Genomic DNA, 16,066 nt, shown 5'->3' with positions numbered 1-16,066 from the left:
GATTCATCCTCTTCCCAGGGCTCTGCCCTTCTTAGGAACTGTAAACTGCCAACAATATGCTCTAGGCTGAAAACTTTTATTTCCACTCGAATTTGCTGTTCTCAGGGATTCTTATAGATCTCTTGTCCCTTTCCCACATGTCTTGTCACCTCAGATACCCTTATATGTTAAGATGGAGCTAATGACTCACCCTTGATCTGGCTGCCCACGGCCATTATGGAAAATTTCTGATTACTATACAGGATCATATAAACTGATGGAGAGTCATAACTCAATTCAAGTTTTTTTCCTACACTGGCATTGGGCAGACTGGGGTCCTATGAAATATGCTGTTCCTATATTCCTAACAGCAAAAGAAGGAGAAGTTTGAACTCTTAAGACTCTTTAAGACTGATCTTAAGGCACTTAAGCTGCTTTGTCACACTAGTAAAAAAAATGAGAAAGTGCCACCAAGCTTTAGCAACATGCACGTAATTATGATGTAACGGGTGTTTTCATTGGGTAAGGAAAGCTTATGTGCAGGTACAACTTAGCTACATGCAAACAAGGGTTTGCAAGGGGTTTGTTTCAGTGGAAAATGCAGAAGTAAAAAAGGGAAGCAGCCTCAATTTTTATTTTTATTTTTGTTACTCTCAAAATTATTTTCATTTTTGAGAGCACTCACCTCCTGAAAATCTAGACAATATAACAAAAGACCATCTAATCCCAGCACTCAAATTACTAACATAAACAAACAAGTCCATCCTTTGACATCTAGTAGTGAAGATAAATTGTACCAAAGACATGAGGCTGATGGTGCAGCAGGCATAAGTAATCCTTGTTTAGAATCATAAAAGATTGCATAGATTAGAGTAACTTAATACACAAGCATCATATTCACAAATAGTCCCACCAAAAGAATGATGAACAAATTTAAGATACCCTCAATGACAATGAACTGTACAAAAGTTTCCACTGGAATTTGCATTTAGCACAAGTCACTTAAGTTACTTTCAAGAACTTCAAACCTTCTTTGAAGAAGAAACCAGTTTAACTTCACCATGCAAAGATGTGTTTAATTCACACTTCTTTCCTGGGATTGAGACTTAGATCTCCTTTTTCACTTTACACACTCTATCCCTCCCCTGACCTTTAAGATGAAAAAACTTTAAAATTACATTAGGAAATGAATTTGCTCCTTTGGACACCTCTCAAATCTTATAATCCCATTAACACCAACCCTCTTAATTAAATGTAGGTTAATTTGAATCATTATAAAAATCCTTATGAGCATTATATGCTTTAATAGTGATTAGAAAATGAATACTTGATAAGGTATACAGTATATAATTTAAAAACTTGCTAATAAAATGTTTATGTTTTAAAAAAGTCAATAACATCTTGATTTTTTTTTTTTTACAGAAAACTTAAAACACCAAGAGTCTTCCAAAGACAGAGTGTCTAAACAAGACTTTCCAGTATGACCAGGCATGTGGGATTGAGCTGAACAATTTAAGATGCCTGATGATGAAACTGTATCACCATGGAATTTATGCAAGCAGTTTGGTGAGAGTTTCTGAGTTAAGAAGTGGACGGGAAGCCTGCTCCAATTCCTCCCTTTTCGCTGCTTGGCAAGAGGTGAGACACAGAAACCTCTGGCAACTCAGAAGGAACTTTGAAGTCCAGAAGATATGCCAATGCTATCACGGCACTTACTGATTCCATGTGTGCTAGACATATGAAGTGAGATACATTGAGAAGTTGGTGAGGAATGTGTCTCATTTAAAAAATCCATCAGATTGAGATAATTCAGACTTTTCTACAGGACTCTTGCCTGAAAGGACTTCTTGACTTTCCTCTCAAATAGGAGTTTGTGAGAAACTGAATAACCACAGCAAAAAGTGAATAATGGAGATAGCAAACTGGGCTCTGCTTTCTTTTGAACAATGTGGATCAATTTCAGGGGAAAATCTGCCTTTGCTGAGTATTTGCTCATATTCTCTTTCCAACAAAACAGTGGAGACAGAAGGTCTCTCCTTCAAGCAGAGCAGCTCTTCTTACAAACTTCATTCTTCAGTGTTCCTTCCCAGAAAAAAAAGAAATTTGGGGATCCTCATCTTTTGGGGTCCAGCAACTCCTCTGACTTGACTGATTTTTCTTATTTCTATACCAAGACATTTTAAGAATGGAATCTAGGAATCCTACCATGCTGTAACTGATATCCAGCACCTCTAGATCTTTGCAGCTGTCAACAATTTAATCAATTTTCTGTCTCAGTTTCAAAATCTTTTAAGTAGGACAGTATGTGTGGCATATTCTTGGGAGAAATGCTGAATCTTGTATTGGGATGTCCCTTCCACATTGGGTGATTATGGAGACAAGATTACTTGGGATTCAGCTGAAGCCAAGAGAAGAAAGTTCTCCTGTGGACCTAGGGCTGAAATGGGATGCTACAAGAATTTTCCAGGAAAAACTGACATTGGAAAGGGCAAATCGCTTGCTCAAAGAAACTTTTTTTTTTTTTTAAGTTAGTTAAAAATTCCATTTGGCATTTTCAAAACAGTATGATTCTTTTATCTCAAAATATTCCAAAATTCAATAGATCTTTTGAAAAATAATAGTTAATAAATAAAAATATTAAAAATAACTCACAATTCACAACACCAAAAAAGCTTTCTAGTCATCCTTAGAAAGTTTTAAATGCTTTGTTTTATGGCAGAAGCATAAGAAAACTCTGTTCTCAACAGGTGTAATCAAATGAAGGCCAATAAATTAAACGATCCATTCAATTATTCAACATGCCCCAGAAAGTTACATGTCTTTCTTCCTAATCACTTTGACAAAGAGAAACCTGTATTCATTCCATGATCCATTCACACATGCTGAAACTTCCCATGAAACAGCAGCCTACCTTAGCTCTGAGGGAAGAAAATCATGAAGGACCATATTGCTACCTGTTTAAAAAATTCTCTAATTTAAAACCCCAAGCATTTTTAATTACATTTTTGTACATCTGAATGCATTTTTGTACATCTGAATGCACTATAGTAATGGTAACATTTTATTGTGTGCACACTAAAAGCAGTTATCTAATGAAATGTGTGTGTTTTAATATCTGTACTATTGAATGTACTATTGCAAGATCTATGCAGATAAACGATGAATTCTCTGCAGTTATCTATTCTACTAACTATCCACAAGCCTTTGGATCATGTCCAATCAAACTATTAGACCAAATGTGCTCCTGGCAGGATTTTTAAGGCACAAGGATCTGTATTGGAAGAAATAATAAAAATCTCAGAGCAGCAGCTTAGAGGCTTCATTTCTTGGAGTTCTTGACAACTTTGACAGTTTTATTTTGTATGACTGCAAGAGCTAAATAAAAATAATTGAGTATGGCATGGCAAAATAACAGATGGCTATCGTTAATGCCGACTTCAGCCCCTATATGCCTGTTGAGTTCAATAAGGTATTAAAGTGCATAACTTCATGTTGAATTTGGTCCAGAAAACTTAATGAAGTATGGGACTTATTGCACGTAGAAAATTTCAGTAAAACCTGATTGTATAAACATCTACATCTGCTCCTACCCTTTCACTGGCACTTCCTGTAGTGTTCATCCTTACATCACATCTATGCATATACCTCATACAGAACTGAAACCAACCCACACTTCACACAAAGGCACCACGGGGAACATAAAGGTGCTGTGATTTAGCTCACCTCTTCAGTTGCTTGTATAGCTATGACACCAAATATTTTGGGAAAAAATCTAGGTTGATCACACCTTGGAACAGAGTGCTTTATAAGGTAACCTCACAAAATCTCCTTCATACATATGATAAGTAGGTTGGTTCTGTCTTCCAAATTTGTATCTCCTGGTAAGCATTTTTCATGCTTATCCTCTCCTTTGTCTTTTTATGCCAAACTATTGTTTCATTTGGGCTTGTTTATTCTTAATATAGATGATATCTGAGCCCTTTCAGCCCTACTTTTGGGCTTCTGTAAAATAGAGTTTGTTGGTAAGCATAAAGCTGTCTTACATGAAAAATGTTGTATTCAGGTGCGTTGGATTCTGCTCTCTGTAAAAAATTACACTTATCCTACTTCTCTATCACAGGTGACATTTTGGAAGACACAGAAAAATCATGTTTCTTGCTAGACATCACGTGGAAAATAAGAATACCAGCATCCTTCTTCTAAATAATAAACTATTTAAGTAGCCAATAGACAATAGATGGGGACAGAAGTACTGTCATATACTATTACAAGTAAAATTCCAAGAGAAGTTACTGTTCAGTTATTTATTTCCTTTCTGTAAAGGCCCCAACTACGTCTGTACTGATTTTTAAGAAAACTTAGGTATATGAGACTATTTTTCAGTAAGCGGTTTCTATTCTGACTAACCTCAACCTTTAATTGTAACAACCACAACATCTTATTTTCTGTATTTATAATCAGTTCTCATTCTTGAAATGTTGTATTTTTATGGTATTATACAGGATATGCTAATTATGACCCCTCAGAAGACCTGTTTCCCTTCAGCCCTTAGAGGTAACTATCACATTGTACTTTAATTTTCTCTCCAGTCTCAGCCCCAGAAGATTGCTTCCCATTTTACTTTTGTGGGTATGTGGAAGAAGGCAAACCCACAAGAGTGATGTTTCCCTCTTTCTTCTTTCCTGGAGATGGCTGAACTTCTGCCTGACGATGGGAAGTAGCAAATAAATTCCTTATTTTGCTTTGCTCATGCATGCAGCTTTTGCTTTACCTATTAAGCTGCCTTTATATCAACCCATGAGTTTTTGCACTTTTCCAGTTGTCTCCTCCATCCCAATGAGGGGGTGTGAGCAAGCAGTTGTGCAAGGCTTAGCGGCCTAGTGGGGTTAAACTGTAACATCCCAAAATAGGAAGGACTTGCCTGTTCTTCCTCAATACTCTTATCTGAAAGCTATTCCAGAACTTCATTCTTGATGGCTAGAAATCCTGGTTTCCAGGTTTAATATATTTATAAATATTTGATTCGCAGGACATTATTCTTTGTGTTCATCAATGTCTACTAGCATAAATATTTCTTCCTCACTCATGTTTACCTCAATGTATTTTTAGAGAAAATGATACTACTACGCTTTAGCACACAGGAGATGGAAGACAATGCAGAGACAAGCAAGCTGCTGCTAACCCCAGCTACTGTGTGCACATAACATTGCGCAAAGATTGTAGTTCAGCCCTGAAAAGCAGCCTGCCTCCACAGGCAAGAACCATGGCTGAGAAAATAAGCCTTGCCAAAAGCCTTCTGAAGAACATAAGAATAGAAGAAATGCCCTGTAGGATCAGAACAACAGTCCACTTACTCCATCATCCTGTTGTGGACAGTGGCAATGAGAGGCTACTCAGGGCAAGCATGGGAGCGTGACCACTTTTGTCACACATTCACCTTTCACTCCCCCATCACCTACCATGACTGCATTAAAATGTTACAGGGTGCACAGTGGTGCTTATGATGGACCTGTTTTCCATGAACCTGTTAAATCCTTTTCTGAACCCACTAATGATGTCTGCTTGCATGGCCTCCTCTAGCAGCAAGTTCCAGAAGTTTACTAAGTAGTGAAGTAGTACTTTTTTTCCCCCATCTGTTTTAAGCTGGTCTGATACCAATTAACAGGTCTGTACTAACTTCTGGTGTCTTTGTGCTATGCTCCTATGCACTATGTAGGTAAGTTAACAGCGTTCTATTTATGTGAACTTCCCTTCTTGTTTTTCCTTTATCAAATGACAAAAAGTGGCCCCATGTGCATGCAACAACAATACCCAGTGAAATTACCCCAGTTCCTTCTGAGCAAGGTATTACACTGCTTGAAGGAAGATCTTAAGGGCACAAAATAAACAGAAATAGAGTCAGTGAGGAAACTATGTTCACGTATCTTTAAGGAAGGGGAGTTCAGAAACTGAAAGGTATATGTTAATTGTTTTCTAAGGTCTTCAAACTGTTTTCTAAGGCCTTCAGAAAAAAAAATGTTTACAAACAATAATAATATGTTTTAAGATTATAGAGGACTCACTGACAATAAAGACAACAGAACCTGGAGGTTTGGAGATACATTCTTCAGCTGTATCAGTATAATTTATACTGAGCTTATAAGGATTTATACAAAGTCATAAGTGATTTGCAAGCATTAATACATCAGAAGGGGAAACTGAAATCATATAAGAATCATCAGGAGGTAGGTGCTATAAATATCAGAAGTACATCACTAGAAGGTTTGTAATAAAGTTAAGTTGAGAAAGTTAAGTAAGGGCACATGTAAAAGATCCACTGATTTGTTGAACTCTGGAACAGTTGAATAACTCCTTAGCTGAACCTTCAATAATCGTTAAAGAAACTTGTAAAAAAACCCTAAAAAATTAATGTTACCAGAAATAATAAAGGTTTATGTTTCTTGAATTATGGGATAATATTAATTGTAGATCAACAACAGGAGTAAGCATGAAATGGTCATGTGGTTGAGTCTTTTAAAAAAAAAAAACTCTTGAGATCATTAAAATAAGGGTTTTTTTGTTTGTTTTGCTTTGGTTTCTTACAAAGAAAGAAAACATATGTTTATTGCAATTTTGAAATACTTTCCCATTTTGTTTACAGGGGTGGCCTCCAGTTTTCATCATTCAATTTATGCTGTGACAAGACTTGCAATTGACTCCATTCCCTCATTTCTGTTTCGTGTTCACTTCCTTGACTGAAGATGAAAAAGATTTAACAAAATCGAAGATCAGATGATTTAGTACTTCCATGAAACTTGCATTTCCCTGAGATTAGGTCTTTCCTAGGGAGTTGTAATTAAAATAAAAGTCAGTATGCATTCTGGCAGTTCTATTATGCATTATTTACATCTTCTTTTTGTGTTGAGAATCCTTGAGACATGGTTAGCCACCCTGTTTTCCAGGAAATCCTGAATGACAGTAGGCAACGCTTCTAATCATTATTCATTCTACTATCCTTACAAATACCTACTAAGTATAAAATAAGTGCTGGTCCCCAACAAAGTGCCTACCAAAAAATAATTTGTAGCTTGTGAAGATGACAGATCTTACTGCCAAACCAGATCTTGGAGGTATTTTTGGCAAGAAAAAATTGAGGATATTTATGTGTAACGACGACAAGGATATCTGCCTTAGCAACTAAAGTTACACTGTCCAAATTGATGGAGAAGATATATATGACACCATAGATTAAAAAAATTTGATGCAGTTCCCCAAGAAACACAAAATTATGATGAAGTGTCAGTTTTCATTCTTTGCAGTTTTAGTGGCAATCCCTTTTCTAAAGAAGTAATAGCATGCAGCAGTGCTAATAAAATCTCCTTCAAAATCTTCAGCCGTGGAGCCTGCCTCTCCATAAAGTCCTCAATTGTGGGTAAATGCATTCTCCATTCTCTATACTTATGATGCATTTCTATTGCCAATGATGAGAAATGGAATCAATTTTGTAATGTTTTCAATATGCTGTCCTTTGGATAAAGCTGGTTTTCTTCCAAATGAATGCATATAGTCTATATTATTAGCGATCGTTTCAGAATACAGCTTTTTATTCTAAATACTTCCAGCTCAGTGTTTAGTAAGGTCCATAATAGAAAGTTCAAATATGTATTTGATTTAAACTACTTTGCGAGTTTTCAGGGAGGTTCACAGGTTTGTTGCATTTCCACCTGGTGAAACAAGACTCTCCATTTGGCAATACTACCTTCTTCCTACCGTGACAAAAGTGAAGATGCTGTCTAAGTGGACAAGTGATTGAGAAAAAGTGGCATTGCCACTTCTGTAACTTCTGCACATATCTGTAACTAGACAAAAGAGACCTCTGCATCCTCCAGGAGCATGACTGTCACGCTACGGTATTGATTTACCATAGTAGAAAACCTGAAACAATGGTAAAGGGAGCATTATTAGCCAGTAGCTTGCATTTCCTTTTGAACATCTACAACTTATCTTTGGTATTTCCAATACAAGTGAGTTGCACAAGTATTCCTGGTCACAGCTAGCAAGTGTTTTACAGAGCACCTAACAAATGTTTTTATCAAGGTGTAACGTATTTGTGTTTCTTTGTGGTCAAGACAGACAGTAAGCTCTTTGTTTAAACCAATCTCTAGTTTTCAAAACATTTGGAGTTGATGTTTGGATCTTTGCAGTTTTAGGAGTAGAAAGAAATCTATAAAAACCAGAATATGCTATTGATACCTCTTTGACTGAAGCCACTAACATAGTTTGTTTTAAAGTAAGTAATAAAAATAATTTTAATATGCTTTTCTAGAAAATAACAGAAATGACAAATAATCAAAGATACAAGCAGAGAACAAGTTTCTGTACAATATTGTTTGAATTCTTCTAAAATAGAGATAATAGTGGATGAAACCTGAAAGTGACCTATATCAGTCCTGAGACTTTGCTACGAAACATTTTTCTTAATAAATTATTTTTATAACAAAGATTTATTTTATGATGTGTTGTCAGTACAACTGTTTCTCCTCTGAGGCAAGCATATGAGAGTTGCATTACTTATATTGACAATTATTAATTATTTTCTTTTAATGCAATACAGCCCAAGATCCCAGTGAGGATCAATGACCCATTATTATATTTGGTCTTTCATGACCACAAGGAAAGTCAGTATTTCCTCTAAATGATTATGATACTAAATTATCTGATTCCATTTGTCTGCTTTTTCACAGTATCTGTACATAATATGATGCAATAACATACAGAAACTGACAAACTAATGCCAATTGCAACAATTAACTGTTAGAAGTAATAGCTGGTTTAGGATGAGTTTCTGCCAAAGACTGATCTCCCTGTGATTGAATTCCCACACGTGATAATCCCCAATGTCTTGCTCCTGCTCTTTGACTTTCTCACAAGCCCTGCATTTTTCCCTCTTCAGCTCTTCCACTTTTCACCTATCCCTTAATTAAATCGTACTAGATCTTCTTCATTTTTCTTATTTCCTTTTCTTGTTTTCCATTATAAAATGGAGATGAAAATACCGCTTTTTTTGAATTCTTGTCATAGGAGAGTTTACAAAGATGCCTCAGATTAACATTTGTGTCTGCATAGTTTCAACTCCCTTTTCACAGATTTTGTGGCTTTCTTCCCTCATTACTGGATTCTGACTACAAAAGCTCAGTTGCTCAACTTTTTCTTTTATTTGTTGGCAAATCTACTTTTGTGAGGGGGCATAAGAAAGAGAGTCTTCTGTTGTCAACTGTCTCCGACTTCCTGTCATTCTGCACACCCAGCTTGAAAACCCTTGGATCATTCTTCCAAGAATACCATAAATTCTCTTTATATGAAGGTCAGATGACAAATCTCCACCAAAACAACTGTGTATTAGGCATTTTTTAAAACTTAGGTCACAACAGTCTCTGTGCAGATGTTACCATGCACATTTTTGCACTAAGGTTGAGTTGGTAGGTTAAACAAACAAATACATGATTTTCTTCATTGTACATCTAAACCAAAGCTATAACTAGAGATATAATCAACAGTATATCCATTTCCCCCTACAATTTCATTCACACATTGTTATGCTTACCACCTATAAATAAGTGCTCCATATAAAAATCTCTCAGAAGACAGAATCAGCATAAATATTGTAAGTAGTAAAATACAAGAGTAGCACAGGTATTCAAAAAACATGCAACTTATTTAGCAACTGAAGCTGAACTATTACTCTGACAATGAAAGCAAGAACAAAATCATGTTCTGCCTGCATTTGGATTCCTTATAATATGTATTTCATCATGTTTTGCAGATGGTAAGAGCAAAACTGACATAGAGCCAGGGAAGAAACAGACCCTGAATTTTACAAAAAACTGCAGCTTGTTCACACTACTTACACACAGAAAGTGAACCATCTCACAATCCATCAGAAAACTGTTGAATTTGTCTAAGAAACAAAGCCAGCTGCCAGACAGAGGAGAAAGTGTTTCCAGATGCCACTCTTTTTCCTATTTACTGAGGTGGGTTTTTTTAATTTTTTGTCAATTGTTTTGTTACATCATCTGCTAGGCAAAAATGTATCAACAAATAAACATACTTTGGATCACAGTACTCTCTTTGCCTTCTCACAAAATACAGAAAATCTTAGGCCTGTAATTTTATGAGGACTTTATGGCCAATCATAAGACTATTGCATCATTTTTCAACTAAATCAAGTCTGCAAATTTCAGGAAATGCACGTAAGCCAGCAACAGCACATCGTTTAACAAATATTAGTAGAAAATAACTGGAAGGTCCCAGTATTATGAAGCCTAACCCCTGCAAGCTGTGCAACCAGACACTTCAATATTCATCTTGGACAGCTTGTTGGATATATTAAGAGTTAAAAAGTTATTCCTTACCCATTTCCTATAAATGCAATAGGAAATTAAAACCTGAAGCATGCATTAGGAATGTGCAGTAACTCTCAATGCCTTTACCTACTTCAGGTATTTTCATCATCTCTGTAACTATAGTGCTCTTCCGTGGCAACAGGAAAGACACCTGATTCTGCAAAAAGTTGTTAGAAATACCTGATTTAGTCAGCAATAGCTGGTTTAAATAAAATGTTCCAGTCTTTGAAAGGGTCCCTGTTGTCCTTACATCACCTCCACATTACAAGCTACGTGTGTTTATAGATACATGTATACACACTCATGCATACATATAAATATATGTACAAAGAAGTAACCAACTCAAGCTGAAACATGGGAAATTCCAATCAGATATAAGGAAAAATTTTTCATCATGACAGCAGTCAAACACCGGCACAGGTTGTCCAGAGGGATTCTGGGATGTCCATCCTTGGAGGTGTTCAGGACTCAAATGGACACAGCCCTCAGCCACCCAGCCTGACTCCATTGGCCCTGAGCAGCAGGTCAGACTGGATGACCCCTGGAAGCCACTTCCAGTCTAAATTACTCTGTGATCTGATAAGCATATGTATGTATAGAGGAGTATAGTGCAAAACCTAACCACCCTCAAAGAGTCTCTAAATTGATCTGTCTTTAGCAAAACTATTTAATAAACTTAAGCTTCTGCTGCCCAGCTCAGCTTCCTCAATGATCTCCTCAGTTCTTTACCTTAGAGTTAAGCAAGTCAGTGTTTACTTTTATTCCAAACATCTTTTTGCTTTTCTCCAGCTTTCAGAACAGAAGGTGACAGTACTTCCTGTTTATCCTTTAGGTCTGTTCTGCTTCACAGTCATCACATATGGTAATTTAACAGTTAATAAAGCGATAGTAATAAAGCTAATAACTGATATTTCTGAACTTTCTGTTCACTTTTGCCCTCATCTATCTGCTATTGTGATTCAAGGGATTTACCTCCGTTGATGTCATCTATTTTGTTGGCTTTTTTCATGGTCCTTAAAGGAACTATCAGTTTCTCTGCTTTTAATGTCAGTGATTAAAAATTTCTTGTTCTGGGCTTTTTTACTGAACAAAATGGCAGCAGGAGATAATGTCAGTTTTAAGAGCACTATTTGTAAGTGTGCTGTGTGAATTAGGAGTTTGGATTTGATTCCTGGTCTTATGAAACCCTTTAAACATTTCTGACAGAATTTTCTTTCAGGAACAAAGGATAAATGTCTTAGATTTGACATAAGATACTTTAAATTCATACTTTTTTGCAAAATGCTTTAACTCAACAGTCAAACTGTTGACCGTTAAATGTTATTATGACATTTTATGTCATAGTCAGCAAGTAACTGGTTCTAGACATGAGATTACATGTTTAGTGATAGCATTTTAAACATTTCTGTTTCATAGAAATAATAACTGCAAATTCAATTATGCTTTTCCAATGAAAACACAAAACTTTTGCATCATATAGTTTTTTATATTTGCTGTATTTTTTCTTCAACACATTTTCTAACACTGTCAGCAGATTTTATCTTATTATCTTCATATTTTCCTGCTTGCTTGCAAATTGTCTTTTTCCTCATTTTCATTTGTGTCTACTTTCTCTTTAACAATTTATATAAATAAATGTATATACACTTAGGTACTTCAGTAAGGGTAACTGTATAACCTAAGCAACAACCCCAACTCATAATTCAAGAAAGATTTTGTTTCCCTCAATCTACATTTAACATAATCTTGTAAACAACTTACACTTGACCAAAAGCCGAGCAAAACAGTATTTGTGATAATGTAAGGAATACATATTATTAGCTGTCCCAAGATACTGGTTTAGACAGAATGACTTCTTCCCAGTAAAACATTTCTTCTTCTTCAGCAAAATATGAAAAAAAGCCATGTGAATCCCCTCAGCAAGCTTGCTCATATAGACACACTTTTAGTGTAAAGAATCCATGTAGCATTTTAATGCCAATTCAAAGACTGTTGAAAGCAACATGAGATAAAAATGCAACAAATTACCTTAGACCTGATTTAGAAAGTCTCCATTGTATACTCAGATAGCTCTTACAAACTTTGAGGTATCTCCAGGGATCCTATTTCCTACATTTACTAATTTTCATCACTACAGTATTCTGTGCATGAACAGGAGGCAGAGGAAAGAAAAATAGCTGGAGAATTGGGGGGCGTTGCGGCTGGGACAAAATGTCTAGCCATGATTAATTACAGATAAGTAGTAATTTAGAAAGCTTGGGGCATTCACTGATTATGCAACACACACAAAAAGAAATCCCCAAAACAGGAGGGAGACATGACTGGTAACTAAGATAAAACTACGCTTGGTCCACGATATTAAAAATATTTATAGAACTTAAACTTCTTTTACAAGTCTAACTACAGAAAAAAAAAAAGTAAAAGCAGTTCCTCCCTTTTCTCTTCATGTTAGAACCATTGTCTTTATTTCTCAATTTGCAGACTTTATGAGAGGTTACTGGATTGCTTTGAGTGTTTATCATAGACAGTGGCAAGCAACCTTCCTCTTCAAAGTAAAATAATGCACTCTGCATACAACAATAGTTCCCAGGCAAACAGCAATATTGCAGGTGACTCTTGCCTTTTTTTTTTTTTTCTTTTTCTTTATCAGGTCTTTTGCAGTGCTAAGAATCTGCTGAGCAAAATGAGAAAAGGACAAAGAACGATTCTTCCTCTAAATGCTGAAGTTTTGTAACCACGTGAGTGATGAACTGACATGATATTTTGATCAGTGGCTCTGAAGAAAATATCCCCAGCAAGTCTGGGACCTGATACAAAAAATGTATCTTAAGGGCTTCCAGGCTTTCTCTTCCCTGCCCCCCGCCTCCTTTCCCTTCTTCCCTCTCTTCCACCCCCCACCATATGAATACTTCCTCTCCCCGCTTATACATATATATATATATATCCTTGTACACCACAGAAAAAAACAGTGAAAACAGATAGATCTTTTGTTTACACTGGAGGCTTAATATCTTCAGCTTGATAGACTCCCTTGTGATTGTTTCAGCTAAAATATGACTGCTAATACTAATAACAGCCAAGCACGCACTGTAGTCTTCACCTACCCTATAACACAGCTTGTCACAGATTTCAGATGTCTTCTACATAGAATTGCACTGATTCAGAAAAAAAAAGTCAGGGGTAACCTACAATTTAAGAAGAAAAGCAAAGCACTTTCTTCAAGAGCTAAGCAGTGTCAGGTACTGAGTGAAATACATTGGTTTGGTCAGCACCAGGGTGATTTCATCTTCATAGCATTGCACTGAGGGCAGAGTCATTACTCTTTAAGTTAGCACACAAATAAAAGGAGGAGGAGGAGGAGAAAATAACTGGCAGCTGAAAGTTCTGCAGTGCACAGTGCTGAGCATACTCTGCCCTTACCTGACAAGCTGCGACAGTAAGGTCATTTACTTTGAAGTTAAGACCATAAGCTTTTCATTCAGACTAAAAATTCTGTATGTTTCTAGGCGAGACATAGCAGACATTTTTGTTGTTGGTCACTTGATTTGTCACACTAATCATGAAATTTAATAACAAAAAGAATACAAATATGCTGGGAATTATATTTTAAATCATCTGTATGGTAGAAAAAAAATCATCATCTGCATTTTCACCTGCTAGTTCATAAGCCTCTCATAAATTTCTTAGAATACTCTGAAAATGATGGAATGTTTCTAACAACAGCAAGAATATCGCACAGAGCAATAATTACAGATACTTAATTCTGATCAATTTTTTTCAGCGCCACTGTTGAGTGATTCTGTGACTTAAAAAGATCTGGATGAGACCAGCTGTCTGTGACTGCTGGAGCTGAGGTCAGCGGAACACAGGAAAACCTGAACAGCAACAGTCAGAAGTGAGGTCAGCAGCAGGATGAACACTCACTTTTTGTCTCACAGCGATTTACAGACGAAATTAATAAACAAGGATAACATCTTGTCATTGCTCTCCCCTTGAAGTTCATTCATTACTGCTAGCATTGAATGATGAATGAACCTGAAGTCAAATGGGAATCATCTTCATTCTTAGCAGGCTGCTAGAGCTCAGTCATTTAAACATATGCAGCAAGGTAAAAGACTCTGCTCATGATGCATGAAGAAGCAGATTCCTGTTTCCTCATCCTCAGCTATGCTAGTTTTGTATTGCTTGTGGGATGAAAAATCATAGTAACTGCAAAATAAGCGCACAGGACTGAATACATAACACCAAGCAACAGGGTGCCATTTTAACAAAGATAAGGCAGACTGCCGAACTGTTATTTCATGTCACATCAATGTCCACATTTTCCTCCGTTTTCAGTTTTGGAGAAAGCTAAGACTTGGTTCCTCAGCTGTTTGGTCACTGCCGTGAGCCACAAGCATTAAGGGAAACGCTTTTTTAATGTCAGAGTGGCATGACAGCTAAACGTCAAGTGGTATCAGCTTGCTATATTCAAGGCCACAATCCAGTCCCAAAGGCGAATAATACAGGAGGGAAAAGAGAGAAAACAGGAGTAATGTTTGCAAGTTTCGTGATTCATTGAATCCCCAAACTCCTAATGACTTCAACCTGTGTTAGTTCAGGCTACAAATCTGTCATATCCCATGAGCTACATACATACGGCTCTTGTCAGTACTTGCATGGAACAACTCTAAAAGAGAAAGAGCAACCTAGGCGATCCTGGGCTTGCCCGGATCCTGGACTAGAGCTGCCAGCTGTGGGCTATGCATTAGTAACACAACACAAACATTAGGGATAACTCCAGGGCAGCAGGTACTGTCCTTCAAAGTCTACCTAAAACCAGTAGCCTGAACACTTAATGTGCAAGAGATGCTATGCCTTTCATCTGTCCTCAAATAAACTTTTCAATTACTCACATTACTCTTATGTAAGTATTTATGATAGTATGAACACTGAGGAAAAAAACCCAGCTCTTGTGTTTGTAGACAACCTTGTCTAATAGACTCCTGGTCTGTCCCTAGAGTCCTATGGTGGTACTGAGGCACAAGTAAAGAAGAATTTGAAAGGTGCTACTTGGCACATCTGTAGCATAGCCAAATGCTGGATGGAGTTCATCTCTCCACTTCATCATTTCCATCTCCCAAACTCTTAATCTGTTGTTAGCAGTAACAAAAACATTCAGCCTTCTCTTGTGGGAGAAGCGGAAAAGAGGAATGCATAATGGACAAACACAAGGTATATATAGTTTCTATAAAAGAAAATACAGAAGAGGTTATAAAAAAAGAGGACAGAATTCACTTAATGGGAAGATTCCACATTTTTTGGCATGCAAACTCTGTTTCAATATTGCACACCAGATACAGATGATGAGCACAGCTGAGAAATGCAGAACAGGCAGCAGCCTATTTAATACCCAGTCAAGAACCCTCTTCCTTACTAGAGTAGTTTTAATGGTTAAACTATAACTAATAGGAATGAACTACCTGGCTCCTGGCTATCTGCTTTTCTGTTGCTGAAGGTTTCAGCTCAAATCTATCAATAATTTGGAAAAAAAGTACTACCAGCTGTATTAAATCTAACATTTCCTAAGGTTTCAATACTTGACTGTCTGTCTTTAGTGTTCCTCTTCATACAGATTTTTATTCTGTGCCATTGCATACTGTCATAGTACTAAATTTTGATTGACTGGAATTATCTTAATGCTAGGTGCCAATGTCAATGTACAG

General features: G+C 36.6%; 1 protein-coding gene across 1 annotated transcript in view; it reads right to left on the bottom strand.

The window, feature by feature from the left end:
* Positions 1–16,066, bottom strand: part of CNTNAP2 (contactin associated protein 2) — a 1,215,771-nt gene that overhangs the window by 188,741 nt on the left and 1,010,964 nt on the right. The gene's annotated exons all lie outside the window — the stretch shown is intronic.

This window comes from Pelecanus crispus, chromosome 2 (assembly GCF_030463565.1).
Source record: "Pelecanus crispus isolate bPelCri1 chromosome 2, bPelCri1.pri, whole genome shotgun sequence".
NCBI lineage: Eukaryota > Metazoa > Chordata > Aves > Pelecaniformes > Pelecanidae > Pelecanus > Pelecanus crispus.
Note: the sequence above shows the minus strand (reverse complement) of the source record. Positions and strands in the feature narration are given on the sequence as shown.